This window comes from Eumetopias jubatus, unplaced genomic scaffold (genome assembly GCF_037043125.1).
Source record: "Eumetopias jubatus isolate StellerSeaLion01/CBP00866 unplaced genomic scaffold, mEumJub1_p1.0 scaffold_16, whole genome shotgun sequence".
Lineage (NCBI taxonomy): Eukaryota > Metazoa > Chordata > Mammalia > Carnivora > Otariidae > Eumetopias > Eumetopias jubatus.
The window spans coordinates 91,825,717-91,844,520 of record NW_028274822.1 but is presented as its reverse complement, the minus strand read 5'-3'; positions in this window follow the sequence as shown (position 1 = coordinate 91,844,520).

Genomic DNA, 18,804 nt, shown 5'->3' with positions numbered 1-18,804 from the left:
GAGCAACCTGCGAAGGCGTCTTTGGTCTCCTGAGTCTTGATACTTAATCTGACTTCCTAAATACAGAATTCTCCTTCAGAATATTAGGTTCGGTGTGGCACGCTTGGGTTTCATGCTCTCAGCCCTCCAAGATCGCCTCTGTTTCTGGAAAACAGCACCGTGCTCTTCTTGAGAATACCTTCTTTCTGTTAATATTCTCTCCCCTTGCCTCTTTCCTAAGACATTCACTCACCACCCCCGAATCATTCCGACCTTGCTTCCTAACATTAATCTTTCATTGAAGGTGTGGCGCCCGAAGATCCGGTGGTCAGGAAATCAGGGAGATTCGTGTCTGCGGCAGCAGTGTGAATACTACCTTCACGGGGCAAGTGCCTGCACACTCGCCGTGTTTCCTGGTCCTCACCTTTAGGAAGGCTGCCTAATAACCTGAGAGTCAGATGCAAGCCAGGCAGCCTCTCCCTCCCCGATGGATGGTGGGGTGAAGAGGCGAAAGCAAGCCAGACACTAATAGAAAATCCCCCGGGGCCGCGAGGGCACTTGCAAAGGGGCTGAGGAAGTGGGTCAGGAGGAAGGCACTGCTACCTCCCGTGGAGTCATTGTGGCAAAAATAGCTCCGAGGAGCCTGCTTTCACGCTCGCACCTGCCTGTTCATTCAGACACCGCGAGCCACAACTCCAAGGAAGCGCCTGGAAATGAGTTGCTGCTGGTCCCCACGCAACATCAGATTGTGAGTCAACTGAGAGCGCTCTCAAGTTCTCGGATGTGACTCTGCAGGGTTGTGGTTGGGCTTGTTTGTTTGTTTTTAACTGTATTGCTTTGGTTTTTGCTTTGCCTTGTTGTGAGATGGCCTGTTGTGTCGGTTTGCAAGAAGGGGACTTCTTGCCGTAACTGAGATTTCAGGCCAAAGGGCTCAAAGACCGAATAAGGAAACCAAAAGAAGTCAAGCCAAACCAAATGGGAATTGTCTTGTCCATTGAAAAAACTTGTAGAAGATTCTCGTTCCACCAGAAGAGCTGCCTTCCTTTTGGCTTCTCTCGCTAAAGAACGTCACCTTAAGAGGAATATTGCCAAGTACAATGGGCTGTAGGTTTGTGTCCTCCCCAAATCCATGTGTTGCAAGCCTAATTGCAATGTTGGTATTAGGAGGTGGGGCCTCCGGGAGGTGATTAGTCATGAGGGTGGAGTCCCCAGGAATGGGATCCTGCCCTCCTAAGAAGAGCCAGCTTGCCCTTCTTCTGCGGTGTGAGGCCACAGGGAGGGGACGGCCCTCTGTGAAGCAGGAAGAAGGTCTCACCAAAGATCCAGATGGTGCCGGCACCCTGATCTCGGGCTTCCAGTCTCCAGAACTCTGAGAAATGAAGGCGTGTGGTTTAAACTGCTCAGTCTTGGGTCATTTATTACAGCAGCCTGAGCTGACGAAGGCAGCAAGAAAGTGAGTTGTCGCTCTCCCACGTAAACGCCCGTGTCGATGAGTCCTTGCCCTCCACCAGGGCTAGTTCCCATGGACCCAGGACAAAAGGCCAAAGCAGAAGGACCAAGACCACAAAGAGCCTCAGGATGTGTCGGAGTCTTCTCAGGATGAGTTCTTCCCTTCTTTATAGAAATAGAGGCTCCTGGGTTGGAGGTGAACTCATAGCTAGAGGCCGCAGGTGCAGGCTCCCTCAGCCGGATGTAGACACGGAGCGGTCTCTGGAGCCATCCCGAGCTGAGGAGCTGCTCTGCCCACCTCCCTCGCTGCTCTCCCCCTCCTGCTGGCTGAACACCCATGGGCCGCTGCTAAAACAGCTGTGACAGGGAGACGAGAGGGCAAGGCTCTGGGGGCTGGAAGAGCAACAAGACGGAAGGAACCTGTGTGACTGGACGACATCGTGGAGCAGAGGCACCTGCCCCGCGGGCCCCTCCCCTCCATGCTGTTGAAGTCAGAGAAACAAGGGCAGACAGTCTGGACACTCTGGTTGCCTGCATCTCAGCTACACTAGAGACAAGTGGGAACCGCCCTAAAGAACTCAGCTCACTTCTCGGGGCTGGAGACAGTGAGCAGACCTGTGTCGGTGGGCACGTATGACAGGGGGCTCTGCCCACGACTCGCCCTGTCTCTAAAACCGTGCGACATGCACAGGCGCATGCAGGGCGAGTGCAACTGGCAAACCTCCAGAAGCCGTTCAGACCCCTGGGCCATCCACTCCCTCCAAGCCGCACCGGGTCATCCTTAAAATACTTCCAGTATAACTAATTAAAGGCTCTCCAACAGAGATCTGGGGACCCCTGGGCATCCCCGAGAACACTCTGGGGGGCCTTAGGCATGTTTGAACTCTATTTCACAAAAGTACAGCAGAATGTTCTAGAGGCTCCGTGGCAACAGGTGGAACAGAGGCACAGATGACGGCCCAGTCGTGTTTCATTAGGGCTGAGAGCAAACAGATTTGCAAAAATCTGAAAACAACCACTCTTCTCCTATTTTTTTGTTTTTGTTTTGGAAAACATAGTCATTTTCCCATCAAAAATATGTTATCTTTGTTACCGTGCAATACTCTTATTATTGTTATTTTTAAAATAAATAAGTAAATATTTTTTATATCATCAGTTTTCAATTTCCAACAAGGTGTATGATATAACCTACCTGCACAAAAGCTCTTTGGGGTCCTCGGTGGGTCGGAAGGGTGTAAAAGGGCCGTGAGACTCAGCGTTTGGGAGGAGCTGCTGCAAGTCAAGGTCTCCAGAGCACCCCCTCTGCTAGTCCTTTCTCTGGCTCACTATACCTCCCCCTCCCCGCATACGCACACGCACACACACGCCCCAGGCACATGCACACGCACACCCCAGGCACATGCACACGCATGCCCCAGGCACATGCACACGCACATGCACGCCCCGGGTACACGCACACGCCCCAGGCACACGCACACGCACGCCCCGGGTACACGCACGAGAGCAGCTGTTCCTGACTCTCTTCCACAGGGAGCGGATATCTCCTTGCCCCGAGGGCCCCACAAAATGCCCCCGTAAATAAAGGCAGCCCCTGCCAGCCTCCTCACACCGGGTCACCCGGGCAGACTCGGCGCCGCACGGTTGCAGGGATCACACGGACCACAGCCGCCCTGGGCCGGACGCTGCGCAGACACACGCTGGTACTTCTGCAGCTCGTTTTGCCCCCTCGCCCAACCTTCTGACGGCGGGGTTGGGCTCCCAGCTGCAAACCCTTCTGCTGACCTCCTGGTACAGAACGGCCCCCGGCAGCAGCCCCCACGGACCCCCGCTTCCTGGTGGAACGGAGGAGCCGCAGAGACGCCCCACCGCACAGCTAAGACTGACCACGGCCACCGCCTCCCTGTGCCCGGCGGAAAGCGGGTCCTTCACGAAGGCACCTCCACGCTAGGGACAGAGACAGCGGCTGGCGCGCCGACAGAGCTCGGCCCGTTGAGAACGCGTCGCCATTGGAGAGTGATTGTGAAGGTTGACCCGGGAAACGGGCTCTCCAACAGTTCGGACCGGCCTTCCGAGCGACTGTCGAGGAAGAGAGGAAATAGACATTTCCGCCGTAGACTGAGAAAAGCGATTACAAACACATGAAATAATAGGACGAACAGGAGGCATCCAGAGCTGCTCCCATGAGGCATTTTACCACCTTTAGTGAGGGCCCTGTGTGTGGTTTTTTTTTTTTAAAGAACGTTTGAGAGAGAACAGGAAAAGGGTGGAAGAGAGACATACATTTAAATCAAGAATCTAGTAAATGCAACAAATAATACATCAGAATGATACACACACACACCTCTCCAAGGAATATAATATAAAATGAGGAATAAATGCAAATATAAAAATCATTCAAGTAAAAAGGTGAAAGAAACTGAAGTAAAAGAAATCAATGATAAAAGAAAGCAAAAAAACCCATATAAATATATGTAACAAATACAGAACTCATACACACCAGCGATGCATTGTTTTGTCTTCCTGAGGTGATGTATGGAACCAGGAAGAAAACCATTTTTCCGAGGCTCATACAAAAAGGACCTGAGTAGATTTACCAGCTCTTGGTACTATCCGAACTAATTAATAAACATAACACATTTTAATATACAATTCCCATGACGTGATGACGGGGCTCGCTGGGAGGGTCCCAGCGAACAAGGGAGGCGTGCCTGCAATGGAGGAATGTTGTCCTGGTGATGCACCTCCGTCAGGCTTCCCGCTTTGCTCTGGTAAGTCAGTGGTTCTCGAAATTCGCCACGCACAGCATCACCTGGCGGGTTTGGCTACCGTGGATCCCAGGGACTCTGATTCAGCAGGTCTGGGGGGAGGAGGCTGGCTCCGCTCTGTTTCTACCCGGTTCCCAGTTGATGCTGGTGTGCCGGCCCCCAGCCCCCACTTTGAGAAACTGAGGTCTAAATCAGAGGCAGGTATCAGCTTCAGGAAAACAAAACCTCACTAGAAGATCATCCAAAGGCATTTTCACCAGTGGAAGGCAAAGGAAAAAAAAGGTAATTTTAAATCCTGCGGCACCAAGGAGAGAGCTATTGGCATTGAGTGTCATAGGACTGGGGTCTCTCACTGGCCTTCTGGTTGGGGCAGGCCGGCCGCAGGCGTGCACACATGGGTGACACCGCACAATATTGTAGCAGCCTCCCGTCCCTGCAAATAGTTCAAAACAAAAGCAATTCTAAGTATAAAATCTGCGTGAGTGAATGTCCAGCATTTCCCGTGCTGGCTTCTCTTTAATGCTCTCCAACAGAGATATTAAACCCTTTGAAATATTAAACCCTTTAAGATACAGTTTTGGTGCCCAGACTTTTCCGGCATCTGAGGCGCACTCCGTGCAGGGCTATTGGGTAGCGCGGCACCCGTGGGAGAGGGGTCTCTGTGGAGCCAAAGCAGCCCCAACAGAGCGGACAGAGTTCGTGCAGGGGACATGTCATTGTTTGCCCCGCCTCTAGCTGGGTCTGGTTTCTCCAGCTTCCCGCACTTGGGATGGCTGCCTCAAGGTCAAAGCTCTTGGCTTAATCCTTTGCTGGGTCGAGGTCCAAGCTGGTTCAGGAGGGGCCTGCCATCCCTCCCCTGGGGATGGGCTTGCCTGCTTTCTGAGGGCGTGAGACCAGCACGGGCTGGTGTCCTGTGGAGACTCTCTCACCAGATTTGGGCAACAAGGCCAGCCTCCCACCTTGAGCCCCAGCCTATTCCAGCAGCTTGACCTGGGACTGCTCCCTGTATAGGCACCTGGATGCCGGCCAGGCGGGAGGCACGCAGGGGTGGGGGGCACCCACGAGATGCATGGAGCATACAAAGGCTTCTTGGAGGGGACCTGGAGTCCCAGCCCAATGGGCAGGAAAATGGTACCTTGGGCCATGGTTAGTGCCAGTCCGCACTGACTTATTACCTACCTGGCATCCCCAGCACCTGTGGTGTTCCCATTGCCCTGCGTATGCTTGCACCTGGTGGGGAGTGGGCTAGGCACCTACCTATTCTGAGGAAGTCTATCGGTCAGGGCCAGCCTTCTTAGAAACTCATCTTCCCACTGCAGAAGCCCAAGAGCTTCCTCTCTCTCGGACCTGGCTGGGGGCGGCATCCTGTGTAGGCTTGGTCAATGGGACCAGCTCAGCTGCGACTCTTTTTTTTTTTTTTTTTTTAAAGATTTTATTTATTTATTTGAGAGAGAGAGAATGAGAGATAGAGAGCATGAGAGGGAAGAGGGTCAGAGGGAGAAGCAGACTCCCTGCTGAGCAGGGAGCCCGATGTGGGACTCGATCCCAGGACTCCAGGATCATGACCTGAGCTGAAGGCAGTCGCTTAACCAACTGAGCCACCCAGGCGCCCTCAGCTGCGACTCTTGAGCAAGGGATGCAAACAAGTGGGGACAGCTGGACATTGTTCTGTTCACTGTGGCCTCACAGAGCCTGGGGACAGGAGCACCCCTGCCCCTTGGTTCCTGTTTCCTGGTTCTGGACTTCCGGCCTCCCATGGACTTGTCTCCCTCCGCCCCCAAATTCCCCTTTCGTTGAAGACGGCTGTCGGGTTAGTTCTGCTGCTTGCTACCCAGATACCTGCCGGATGCACAGAGTCAGAAAGTGGGCTCGGAGGGAAAACCTGAGCGGATGAGCAGGCTGAGAAATTCACGTGCTGATCATCCCAGGAGAAAGGGGTTTTAGCAAATCGAGACAAAGGACCTAAGGCCACTGGCCTGGCTTCCGGGACTCAGATGCTCAAATGTCCTCCTCGACTTTGCTCGGTGGCCGGCACCGTCCGGCATGGGCCAGGAGCACAGGGGCTTTGCAGCCGGGCACCCGGTCCCAGGAAACAGCTGCTCAGCCTTTTGAAGTCCGTATTTCATTACAAACGAGGAGCAGTTGTTTCTGTCTGTTTGCCCGAAAGCCTGAGTCAGCGTGAGCAGTGGAGGGGTGGGGAGGTGGGGGGGGCCCAGCCTTGTCTGTGTGGCTCCTGGGATCCCTGATGCGCTATACTTCAAACACGACTGCACCCGAGACGTGGCTCTGTGTCCCACGACTGCACCCGAGACGTGGCTCTGTGTCCCACGCGACCCATTTCCCCAGGCAGGCGTGTTCCATCTCTCCGGTCCCTGGGGCTGGTGCCGATGCTGGAGAGAGGGGGCCTGGCCAGGCAGATCAAGGAACCCGGCAGGTTGCAGGCCACCTCCCACCCTCCTCCCTGCACAGCACAGACAAGCCAGGCGGGCCGTGGAGCAGGGCCCCCGTGGAGAGCCCTGGGGGATGCGGACATGTCAGTAACCCCAGACAAATTCGGACAGCACATGGCCCAGCATGCCCTGCATTTCTGAGAGCCTAGAGCCTGAGGCCCAGGACTCTGCTGACTGTTTTGTTTCGCATCATGTGACAAGACTGCATGCTGAGCGCCCAGGACCTGAGGATTTGGGGTGGCAGCCCTGGGAGCACGTACTCTTTGCCCAACGAGCTCCCGACTCTGTCCGTTTGTACTTGTTCTGCATGTAGACAGCAACTGGGCCTCGGGGACTGCCCCCGTCAGACACAGAAAGCCCCCAGCCCCAGAAGGACTGCTGCTTGGGGGCCGGGGACCACGGGAAAGGTGTCCCCGGTACCACCTCTGGGTGCACGGGGCACCCCACGCAGGATGAAGGGCGTGCTGTGTGGCCACCTTTGGGTGTCTCTCTGAGCCTCGGCCTCAGTTAGCCCCGGGGCGGTGCCTGCGTATCTCCGAGGTCAGCTACTCCCGCATTCCCTCCATAGTGGCACCCACAGATTTCACACCCCCCAAGCCAATGAAAATGTGGTCGTCCCCCCAGGGGGAGCAGGATTCCAGAGAAGGTCACACCCATGGACTTTATGGAAACCCTGCTGCACACTCGGGGGTGGAAGACACTTCTGGTGAGCCGACCAAGGACCTGCCTCCGTACAGCTCCAGACAAGAGGCTGCAAACCCGGCCCCTGGCCCCACACGGATGCAGAGGAGAGCTGCAGAGTGCTGTTAGAGACAAACACTGAACCAACATTCCCCAGATAGAGGGGCACAGGGAAGGAGGGCTTGGAGATGGGCCGAGGGCCTGAGTGTGGATCACGCGTGCACCCTCCACGGGCGTGAGCGTGGATCACACATGCACCGTTGATGGGCTGAGAAAACAGGGGTGGAACCAGTGTGGCAAATAGCTACCCAGCCTTGAGTCCCTGGCGGTGTTCTGAACAGGCACATGGAGGGACTCCCGTGGTCTTCACTGCCCCAGGAGCGTTTCTTCACGTGCTCAGTTACCAGTAAGCCACGCGGACTCAAACCCTACGGTCCCACAGGTGGTGGGTGCCAGGAGGCAGGCTTGGACTGAGCCGTGTGGCTCACACACCTATGTTCGCAACAACCACTCCGTAAACACGTTTGCGGGGGTGTATTAGCTTCCTGGGGCTACTGTAACAAATTATCACAAGCTGGGTGGCCTCAAACAACACAAATGTATTCTCTCAGAGCTCTGGAGGCCAGAAGTCTGAAAGCAAGGTGTGGGCATGGCCGCACTCCCTCCGGGGCTCGAGGAGCATCCCTCCTGCCTCTTGGGCTCCCAGGGTCCCCAGGTGTCCCTCACAGGTGGCTGCATCACTCTGGTCGCGACCTCTGTCTTTCCCTCGCCCTCTCCCCTGGGTCTCTGTGTCTCCATCTCCTTCTTCCTGCTCTTATGAAAACACCCTAAACACAGAGGAATCGCATCCCAAGCCCCCTGATTTGACATCTGAGAAGACCCTGTTTCCAAAGAAGGTCACATCCACAGAAGCAGATGTCCGGAGGTGGACATGTGTTTTGAGGGACACAGTCCAGTCCCCTGCAGGGGGGTTAGTCGTTAAGTTTTGGGGGAAATGGAAAAATGAGCCGTGGGAAATTCAGGAGGGACTGGGAGAGAGAGAATGAAGTGAGGCCTCCATCTCAGAGGAGGGCATAGATTTGGGTTCAAGGCAGGAGTGACAGTAAGATGATGAGAATAATCGTGTGTCCTGAGCCCGGAGCGGTGGAGGGGGCCCGCGTCCTGAGCCCTGAGCAGTGGAGGAGGGTCTGCGTCCTGCATCCTGAGCCCTGAGCAATGGAGGAGGCCTGCTTCCTGCGTCCTGAGCGGTGGAGAGGGGGCCTGCGTCCTGAGTCCTGAGTGGTGGAGCGGGGCCCTCGTCCTGAGCCCTGAGTGGTGGAGGGGGGCCCGCGTCCTGAGCCCTGAGTGGTGGAGGGGGGCCCGCGTCCTGAGCCCTGAGTGGTGGAGGGGGACCCGCGTCCTGAGCCCTGAGCAGTGGAGGGGGGCATGCGTCCTGAGCCCTGAGTGGTGGAGGGGGGCCCGCATCCTGAGCCCTGAGCAGTGGAGGGGGGCCCGCGTCCTGAGCCCTGAGTGGTGGAGGGGAGGCATGTGTCCTGAGCCCTGAGCGGTGGAGGGGGGCCCACGTCCTGAGCCCTGAGTGGTAGAGGGGGGCCTGCGTCCTGCATCCTGAGCCCTGAACAGTGGAGGGGGGGCTGTGTTCTGCATCCTGAGCCCTGAGCGGTGGAGGGGGGCCTGCATCCTGTGTCCTGAGCCCTGAGCAGTGGAGGGGGGCATGCATCCTGAGCCCTGAGCGGTGGAGGGGGCCTGCGTCCTGAGTCCTGAGCGGTGGAGGGGGGCCCATGTCCTGAGCCCTAAGTGGTGGAGAAGGGCCTGCGTCCTGCATCCTGAGCCTTGAATGCTGGAGGGGGGGCCTGTGTCCTGCATCCTGAGTCCTGAACGGTGGAGGGGGGCCTGCGTCCTGCATCCTGAGTCCTGAGCGGTGGAGGGGGGCCCTCATCTTGAGCCCTGAACGGTGGAAGGGGCCTGTCAGATGGCTTCTCTGGGAAGTGTGTGGCTGGTCCTCCTGAGGAGGCGATGGAAAGGTTTTGGAAATCCGCAGAGGTGGTGTGGTTTGTACAACATTGTGAAGGAACTGAAAGGCCCTCAATTGTTCACTTGCCATAATTGATTTTATGTTATGTGAATTTCATCTCAGTAAATTATTTAAAGAAAAACCAACCTGAAGGTGGGTGGGGAGGGAAGCAAGTGGGCAGTGGGCCGAATCAGAAAACATCAGGAATTCCACGAGGTGAATAACTGTGGCCGACAGGGTGTGTCTGGGAGCATGGCTCTCAGGGTGAGCAACACAGCCATTGTTCTAGAATGACCCGTGTCCCTGAGCCGCGGAGCTGGGGAAAGCCTGGCCTGCAGGTGGGTGCCCAGCGCTCTCCTGGGCAGGTAGGGATGGCTGCAGTCACCTCGCACAGGTGGGAAGTCAGGAGAAACAAAGGCTCCCCCGGTAGGAGCAGCATCTCCAGCTCCAGGGCAAAGCCTTGAAACAATCAGTTTGCAGGAAGTGAACGGCGCTCGCAGCTGGTTTTCAGCGCTATATTTAGGAGATGACAGTGCCAACGCCTTTACCCGCCCGTGTGTGCTGCTTGTTCTCTGCTGACTTTGGGGGAGAGCGCCGCAGACCTTGTGGCTCGCTGTCTTATTCCGTGTCTCGTTGTCTAATTAAAAAGAAATCCGCAGATTCGCTGAGCACCCCGGCCATTTAGGCTCCTGCTCGGAAGCGTGGGGGAATCAGTAACTGCTCTGTTATGTAAGCGCCCTCCCCTTCTCTCTCCATCCTCATTATCTCTCCGTAAAGTGGGGACAGCACTGTGCAGCCGTGGGAATGAAGACCGCGATTAGCAAATGCTCCGCGAGCTCTAATTCATGTGCAGTTGTAAGGTTCGTCTATTTTTGTCTTGCGTAGCTCTATGTGTACAATAATGTGGAAATGGAGTCAAGAGTTTATTGCAAGGGGACGTGTAGCAACCAGGGCTCCTGCAGGACGTGGACGGCACCGAACGGGTGTTCTGGGCCGAATGTTTGTGTCCGTGCCCCCGCCAACCCCCGAAAGTGCATCTGTTGAAGTCTTAACCCCCAGTGGGACGGTGTGAGGAGACGGGGCTGCTGGGGGTGATGAGGTTTCGGTGAGGTCCTAAGGGTGGGGCCTGCGGACAGGGTCAGTGCCTTTAGAGGAGGCGGAAGGCAGCGGGGTCTCTGTCCACACGGGGGAAGCGGGAGGACACAGCAAGTCAGTGGCCGTCGGTGAGCCAGGACGCCACCCTCGCCGGGGACAGAACTGGCCAGCACCCGGATCCGGGACACCCAGCCCCCGGAGCCCGAAGAAGTCCCGGACTCACTAAGACAGGCTTTACCTGGAGAGCATCTAAAGCACGGACTCCCGATCCAGGTGCGGTGCAGCTGAGGAACCAGCGGCGGATGGCAGGGCTCAGCAGACAAGTGGGCACCATGATGCCTCGGCCAGCAGGGCAGGGGAGAGGTAAGCAAGGGGGGCTGCAGAGGGCTGACCCCCAGGGACAGAAGCCACAGGCAGATAGGAGCAGGGCTGTGGGGAGAGGGAAAGCCTCGCTGCCAGGTCAGGCGGGCCTGGAGCGCCGCAGAGCAAGGAGGCTCACGGTGAGTGAGTAGGGCTCAGCCTCCCAGGGGCGGAGCAGGGAGGACAACAGACCTGCAGGGGCACCTGGAGAAGGAGCAGCCCCGCGTGGGTTCCTGGAGGGATCGGACCTGCAGGTACCCGACGTAGAGACAGTGGTGGGTGTTCCCACGGCACAGAGCTGACACAGACATCCAGCTGACGCTAAAGAATGGCCTGCCACTTGAATGGCCAGGCTGTCCTCACGCTGACCCCTGTGTCCTCCTCTCACCCCGGCCACACGGCCCTGGAGCAGGGGCTTCAAGGTGTCTCCAGGAACAGTGAGCACCTGGCTGGCCTGCACCTTGGCCTACGGTGGCTGGGGAGGACAGGTCAGGTCTTGCTGTTCCTCAGGTCCTTCCCATGTCTGCCGTGTCATGGGGGAGCCGTGACAGAGCTGGTGGTGCAGCTGCTTAGGAACACATTCCTGCCGCCAATCTGATTTTTAAGGATGGGGGGGGATGTCCCCGCCGAGGAACCCCTAGCGTTCTGGCTCTGTCCTCAACCTGCTCAGGGCTCACCATCCTTTTCCGGCTACTCAAGGAATGACATAAGCAAGCTGGACCCGTATGGGCTTATAAATTCTGTTTTTTGGGCTGGCATTGGAGTGTCCCCTTTCAAGAACTATGACATTTTTTAAAGTTCTGAAAATGCAAAGCTTAAAAGAAAAAAAACAAAAACAAAAAACAAAACTAGTGCATCTCTGTCTTCGCCCTCCGAGATCACGAGCATTTCTCTGGGAAGAGGGCCTCCGTTTCCTGTTGTTGGTGTGCCTCCTAAAGACACTGCTCCCACGTCTCCATCCGCCACAAGCTCTGCCCGTGGCCAGATGCAAAGGCTATAGGTGCATAAATCTCCCAAAAACAGGTGAAAGAAAGGCCACGTAGCCATTCCCTGGTCATGCACTGAATTTAATGAGCTTTATCCTTCCTGGAGCCTTAATCTAAATAAGAACCATACCAACAGCTATAAAAGCTACGGCCCTTTCTTTGAAATCTCAATTAAAACCAACACAAAACAAGTGTGTTTGGCGTCTCTGTGTGGGACCATCCTGCAGGAAGAAAATTTTTTAAAAATTTGGTAAAACTCCAATTAGAACCTCTCCCCTGTCTGCAATTCTGCTGCCGTGTATTTAAAAATAAATAAACCAGGAGGGGATGCACGGAGATAGGGCACGGGTACATCCACCGTCTCAAAACCAATTTTCAAACATTTTCAGGGCTGGCTCGATGCCAGAACATGTTTTGACATGATTCTTCCCCCTTAATTTATAACCTCTGTGTATCTGCGAGGAAATTCAACCCTTATGTTTCTGATTCCTTTACACTTAACTCATCAGATGCTGCCCTGTAAGAACCATTTGATGTTAAGCGGCTTTGAGCACTTTTTTATGAGGCCTTTTAAACCTGTTCCCCCTTAGGAACAGGAAGCCAGGTTTTTCCAGAAGTAAACAGACGCGGCCCACAAAAAGTGTCCGTCGTCGGCCCGGAGACCAGACCTGGGGTTCCCCAGTGGCTCCAGACCCGTCAGCATGTTGGGCAAAAGCGCCCCGCGCAGGCTCTTGGGGGGCTGAGGTCCTCTGGCTAAACGTCAATGTGCCACCAATGTCAGGGACTGCACGAGTCTAACAAAGACAAATGATCCCACCAAGAGCCACCAAGACGGGGAGCCCATGGCGGGAGGTGGAGGGAGGCTGCTCCAGGTGAGCTCAGCACACCCCATTCCTGGGCAGGGACCAGGAGCTGAGGACCGATTTCTCTCCTCGAATCTAGGTGAGCTCCGAGACTCCCTCGTCAGGCCCCGGGGGAAGGTGCGCCCAGTCTCTGAGAATCCGGCCCTGGCACACGTGTCCTGGGTGGAGGTGGCCGCCCTCCGTGGAGCCTGACCCTGCTGAGGCTGGCGTCCCTCGAGGGGACCCTGGAGCTTGGGACACCGTGTGGTAGAAGGGCGCCAAGAAGGGTGCCCGATACGCCAGGGAAGTGAGAGCGGAAGGCGATCCCCCAGACCCAGCCATCATCAAGGCGATCAGAGCCCAACGAGCCAGCCCAGCCCTTCCGGAATCCTGACTTGGCAGATCACGAGCAAGCCAAGGTGGCTGAGAATACCCGTTTTGAGGTGCGTGCTACCAGCACCCCGGGGAATCCGCTCACCTCCTTCAGCTCTCCGACAGTATGATGAGCTGCTTCTGTGCCAATTTGGGCTCCTGCATCATCAGTGGGTTGCAAGGAGGAGGAAACCCTATGGTACTGTCTAAAAAGCAATTTCTGGACTGAAAAGCCTGAGGTAGACTGCATTCAGGCACAGATTGCCTCAGAGGTTCATGATGTGAGCACAGTTTGGTTCGGATTCTCTGAAAATACCTTCCCCTCCGAGCAGTGGCCCTGTCTTCAGGCTGGAGTCTTAATTCCAGCAAAAAACTTCCCGGCCCTGCGTAGCCATGTTACCTGACCGCCCCACTCTCCCCGCCCAGAGAAGGAGGGCTTGTGCCCACTGGGTGACGGAGACGTGCCCCCTCCACGGGGAGCTGGATGGAGTGAGCCAAGGGGGCCAAGTGGGACCAGCACCCCCTAACCACACGGAGCCCCACACAGAATAAAAAGGGGCAAATGAATCTTGGTGGGTTTGTGGGGGCAACCAGCACCCGCCCACCCCGGGGACACTTTCCCTGCGATAGGCGATCATCTGCTCTTTGTTGTAATTACTACAAGAATAGGACATACATAGCAACTATGAGAATCTGGGGGGTGTGAGAAATTTGTCTTTAACACACACTTCTGTTCATGCATTTAGGACTAGGCTGCCTCGGTTTCTATCTGAGAATAAAGACAAAGGTGGGCCAGGGCACGTGCTGGAGAAGCTTAGCAGGCAGCTCCCCAAAGGGACGCACAGCCTTCTCTGGGGCACTCGCCGATTTCTGTGGTGTAAATGTCCCGCCGTCAGAGTTCAAGCTGCCGACAGCACGTGGAGCTGGGAAGGGGCTCAAACTGGTGCTCGCAAACCAGCTCCTGCGCTTCTGCATCATTCCCCCAAGAACGTCAGCGCTGAGGAACAGGCCGCTGCAGAAAATCTTCCAGGGTCACTGCAGCCAAAGCCTGTGCCGTCAGGTGGAAATAAAGCGAGGCTTAAAAAGAACCACCTGCCGTTGACCAGCCGGTACCCGATCATTTCCAAAAGGCAAACTTGAGGAACTGGAAGACCCACTCACCCCCCACAATGAGGGGACACATGATTTTGTGAAGCCAGAAGGCCCCAGAAAATAAAACGGGTCAAATTTTGGACGACAGAGACTTGGAAAGAACAACACAGGTTGAATGACAGACCTCTGACGAGGTCAGAAAGACCTCGAAACCAAGCGCAAGGTAAACGTAATCCTTGTATTTGGGTCGGGGGATGTGCACTCTTCTGGAACAGAGTGGGGTTGAGACGCTCCATACTTGTGGAAGACAGCAGAGAAAGAGCCCAATTTAAATCATTTGTACCAGGTGCCCATTGGAAAGTTGGTGTAATTCTCATTTACATTAACAAAAGTTTGGGGGTCCACAACAGGGGATGCACATGCTAGGCCCGCAGACATGGCTTGTTTGTCCTGCACAGTGTTTTTACAAGTTTTGATTCATTGTCCACACTTAAAAGAAAGAGACTTGACCCCCCCCTCAAAAAAAAAAAAAAATCAAGCTTTCTGGTTGATCTTGAAAAATCAGAATTTCTGTTAACACCAAGCTCCCAAATCTGCAATGCAGCAAGGGTTTGGAACTTAGCTATAGGTACTCTTTCAGACAGGACACACAGATCCTACAGACCCTGTAACACTTCTTGTTGATTTTCTCACACTAACTACTTCACTCCTTGTTTTCCGAGCCACTAAGGCATTTGGATTTGCAACCTCTGATCTACAAGGAAGTAGACAATTATCCTATTGTTTTTACAGTTTGCAAACTCTCTCTCAGCCATCCATCCACCCATCCATCTTTCATCTATCTATCTATCTATCTATCTATCTATCTATCTACCTACCTACATAATACATATTTATCACCAAAAACTGAAATTGAGAAAGTATAAAGAAGGTGAAGATTATCCATGAATCCTGCCAAGCATAGATAACCACTGTAAACATCATGTCTTCCCAGGTACACATGCCCATTTTACAAAAAAGGAAGTGGTATGACACAGAATGTATTCTATAACCTGCCTTGTTCAATTAACAGTGGATTAATATTCAAGATGTCTAACAACTGATGTGGCATAGGTACAGACCAATCAGAACACGGGTTGATCATAAACAGCCAGTGGGCCCTGCTGGTCCACCCTGGCTGCCGGCGGCCGGCTGCCGGCTTAGTAATATGGTTGGCCACGCGCCCATGTTAATAACATGTTTCTACATAATTACTCCAATGACTACATGATATTCTAAGGATTTGCCACAGTTGAATCGAACAGTCAGCCTGCTGGTATACACATAGGTTGTTCCCAATTTTCAATACATTTAATGTGAGTAGAATTGCTGGCTCACAGGATATGCGTATTTTAAACGGTCTCGGATACACATTGCATTTGCTCTAGTGAGGGCGATCTACTTTATAGTCCCACCCGGGTGGCATGGGGAGCCCATTTCTCTACACCCAAGCCAAATCTAGGTATTATCAGCCTTAAAAAGAAAGGGCCCATCTCTTAGGCACAAATAATGGCTTTTTTCACACATGTACCTTTGATTACCACCAGTGAGTTTAACGATCTTTCTGCAGGTTTTTCTTCTCATCTGAACTGCCTATTTATAGGCCCAGGCAGGAAACTATAGTTTTTGCTTTTTAATTTTGTTTATGGAGAATTTTTATTTTTGATTAATTTTTTTTTTGCCATAACGAATTTTAAATTTCAGTGTAGTCAAATCATGATTTTTATTTATTTATTTTTTATTTTTTATTTTTATTTTTTTTTCAAATCATGATTTTTAAAAAAATAGCTTGGCTTTGGTGTCATGCTAAGAAGTCTCCTGATAAGTGATATACGGTATTCACCAGCATTTTCTTTCCATGGAGTTAAAATTTTAAATAACCTTTTCCCTCTGATGGTAGTATTAATTTTACTTTTCATTTTTTTTGTCAGCCCCAAATGGATTTTGGTAAAAGGGATGAGGTAGAGATTTGATATAAAAATGTCCCCAAATCCAAAACAAGCCTCAACATTATTGGTTGAATAAGCCATTCTTTCTTATTTTGGTTTGAAATAAAGTTCCAAATGTATTTAGGACTCTTTCTGGACCTTATATTTTGCCCCATCAATCTGCATATTTTAATGCTATTTTCCAATACTGTTTTCATTACTACAGCTTTAAACGACATTGACTAGTGATAGAATTAAGATCTTTCTTACCATGGTTTCAGTTTTTTTTTTTCCCTGCCTCGGGTATTTGCTCAAATTTGATGGCTTTATATCATTTTGGAGAGCCCCCCCCAAAATATAGATTTTTACATAGGAGTTGCATTATATTTAGGAATTAATTTGGGGATGATGGACATGTTGACCGGGTACTTAATTCTGCAAATATTCCAGCCAATTATTTATACTCTTCAGAAACATAGTGGCATTTTCTTCAAAAGGGCTTGCACTTCTTAAGTTTGCTTCTTGATAGTTTACCCAGGCGTTTTGTAGGTTCTGCAAAGGTGATCTTTATTTCCTTTATATTTTCAACTGGTTTATAAGGAAGCTGCTGATTCTGTAGACTTGTTTTCTCTTAGTCTCCTTATCAATTCTATTCCATTCTCACAGATTCTATTTTAAACTAATTATCTTTTCAGTCACATCATCTGAAAATAATGACAGTTTCCAATGGTCTTAAATTCTGTCTTCTCCTCTTGCCTTACTCCATGGTCAACTGTGTCCAGGGTAATGTTGGATAATTGTCAAGAGCCTTGTTCTATTCCGACTTTCATAAAAGTGCCTCTAGTGTCCCATTATTATGTGTAATGTTTGCTGTAGATGTCCGGTGATCCCACTGTATTGCGTCCTTATTAGATGGCTCCTGGGGAGTTGTATCCACTTGTGTGCACCCATCCTGAACAAGACTCTAGACCAAGGTAAGTATACCATGAGGACAGTCAGCAAGGTGAAACCAAGTTGTTTGGGCAACAGTTTTAAGAATCAAAATAGACGCAGGGAGCACGTAATACTCAACTTTGAGGATACTGGGGCTTTCAAGTGGAAAATGTATTAAAGGAAGTAGAGCAGACCATGTGGCTGAAGTAGAGCCAAGAGGAAGTAGTCATAAGGAAGAAGATTTTAATTCAAAATAAGACATTTTTAAAAGACTGAGAGCTAATCCAAGATAGGACACACAAGTGGTGGTACCCAAGAGAAATCCATATAATTACAGCCAGGAATAATGCACAGGAGCTTTAAACTTCAGATGGTGGTGGGTTGCCACTCAAACTAGGTCAGGAGAACCAGCACATCAGCACCACCTGCAAGTTTATTACAAATGCAGACTCTTGGGTCCCACTCAGACCTACAGAATTAGGATCTGTGTTTTCTCAAGAGCCCCAGGTGATTTGTATGCACATTAAGAGTTCAGAAGCCCTGGACTCAAATAATTTTCCTACCAGTCATAGGACACCCAACGTGTGGACTCTTAGAGAATACAGGTAGTTAATTACCTCAAGTAACGAGAAACCTGGAGGTGTAGGAGCTTAATGAAGTTGGCTCTTTCCATGCTCAGAGTGCTAGCTTGAATATTGAGTTTATGTAACCTCATGGTTACAAAATAGTTGCAACAGTTCCGTGTACAACTTCACACACTACTTATGTGCAGGAAAACGACAGGCTTCCTCACCATCTGTCTTTTCATCATGAAGCAAAATCTTCCCTAGAACCTTCCATGACTTCCATCCACACACACCTGTTCTTCTATCCCATCTCACTGACCAGACTGAGCGAAAATGCACACCCCTAACCCAATGGGGTGATCTTACTTACAAGAATAAAACCTTTAGAAGGCAGAGCTGGGCTGGAAATTAAAATACACTTCCAACCTTGCCTGATGCCCCTTCCTCTCTTATGTTTTTCTCCCTAATGCTTCTATTACTCAAGAGATGTGATTCACTCCCCTGAACATTGCTGCAGCATTGGGCTTTATTAATTGAAAAAAAAATGACTACAATCATGACACTCTTAGAATGGTATGTTTTATAATGGACCTCTTCCTTTCATTCTTGTTGTGTTTGTTTTTTGTCTGTGTAGACCTGTGTTATACTTCTAGCAAATGAGAATCACGAATTCTTTGTAAATCTCTCGTGTCCTCTGTGTCCTAGGCCATGCATGGAAGAACAAGTTGCATTTATTTTCCCAATACTTGAGAAAGTCCCTTTAAGAAGAAAAAAAGTTTCAGCTGGCCTAAGCTGTTTTTCAATCTAAGCCTTCTGCTACGGCCTGACATCCAAGGACACCTAGATGATATTGACACAAGGTTGGTAATATTGCTCCAGATGAGCGGTAGGAAGAAAAGCCATTTGCAAATGAAAAATCTTGCTCAAAGCCAGCAAAATCCAAGTGTTTTATGAGAGGGCGGGCCTGGGAGGTAAACAGGTGCTGCTCTGCCCTGGGGGTGAGCCAGGGAGGAGAGCGGCAGCAACCTGGCGCTTGTCTCTTCTGATCAAAGTCGGCACCTGCACCTCGTAATCACCGGCACCCACCTTTCAAAGCACACACTGATTGATCATCTGTCAGGGGTGATAACTTTGTAGTTCTGCCTAAAATACTAAAACATTGTTAGGATAGGTTTTTAAGCCGGTTTGTTTCTTTCTTTCCTTCTTTTTTTTTAGTGCAAATATTCCCCCACGCGCCATAAAGCGCCCCCTCCCTT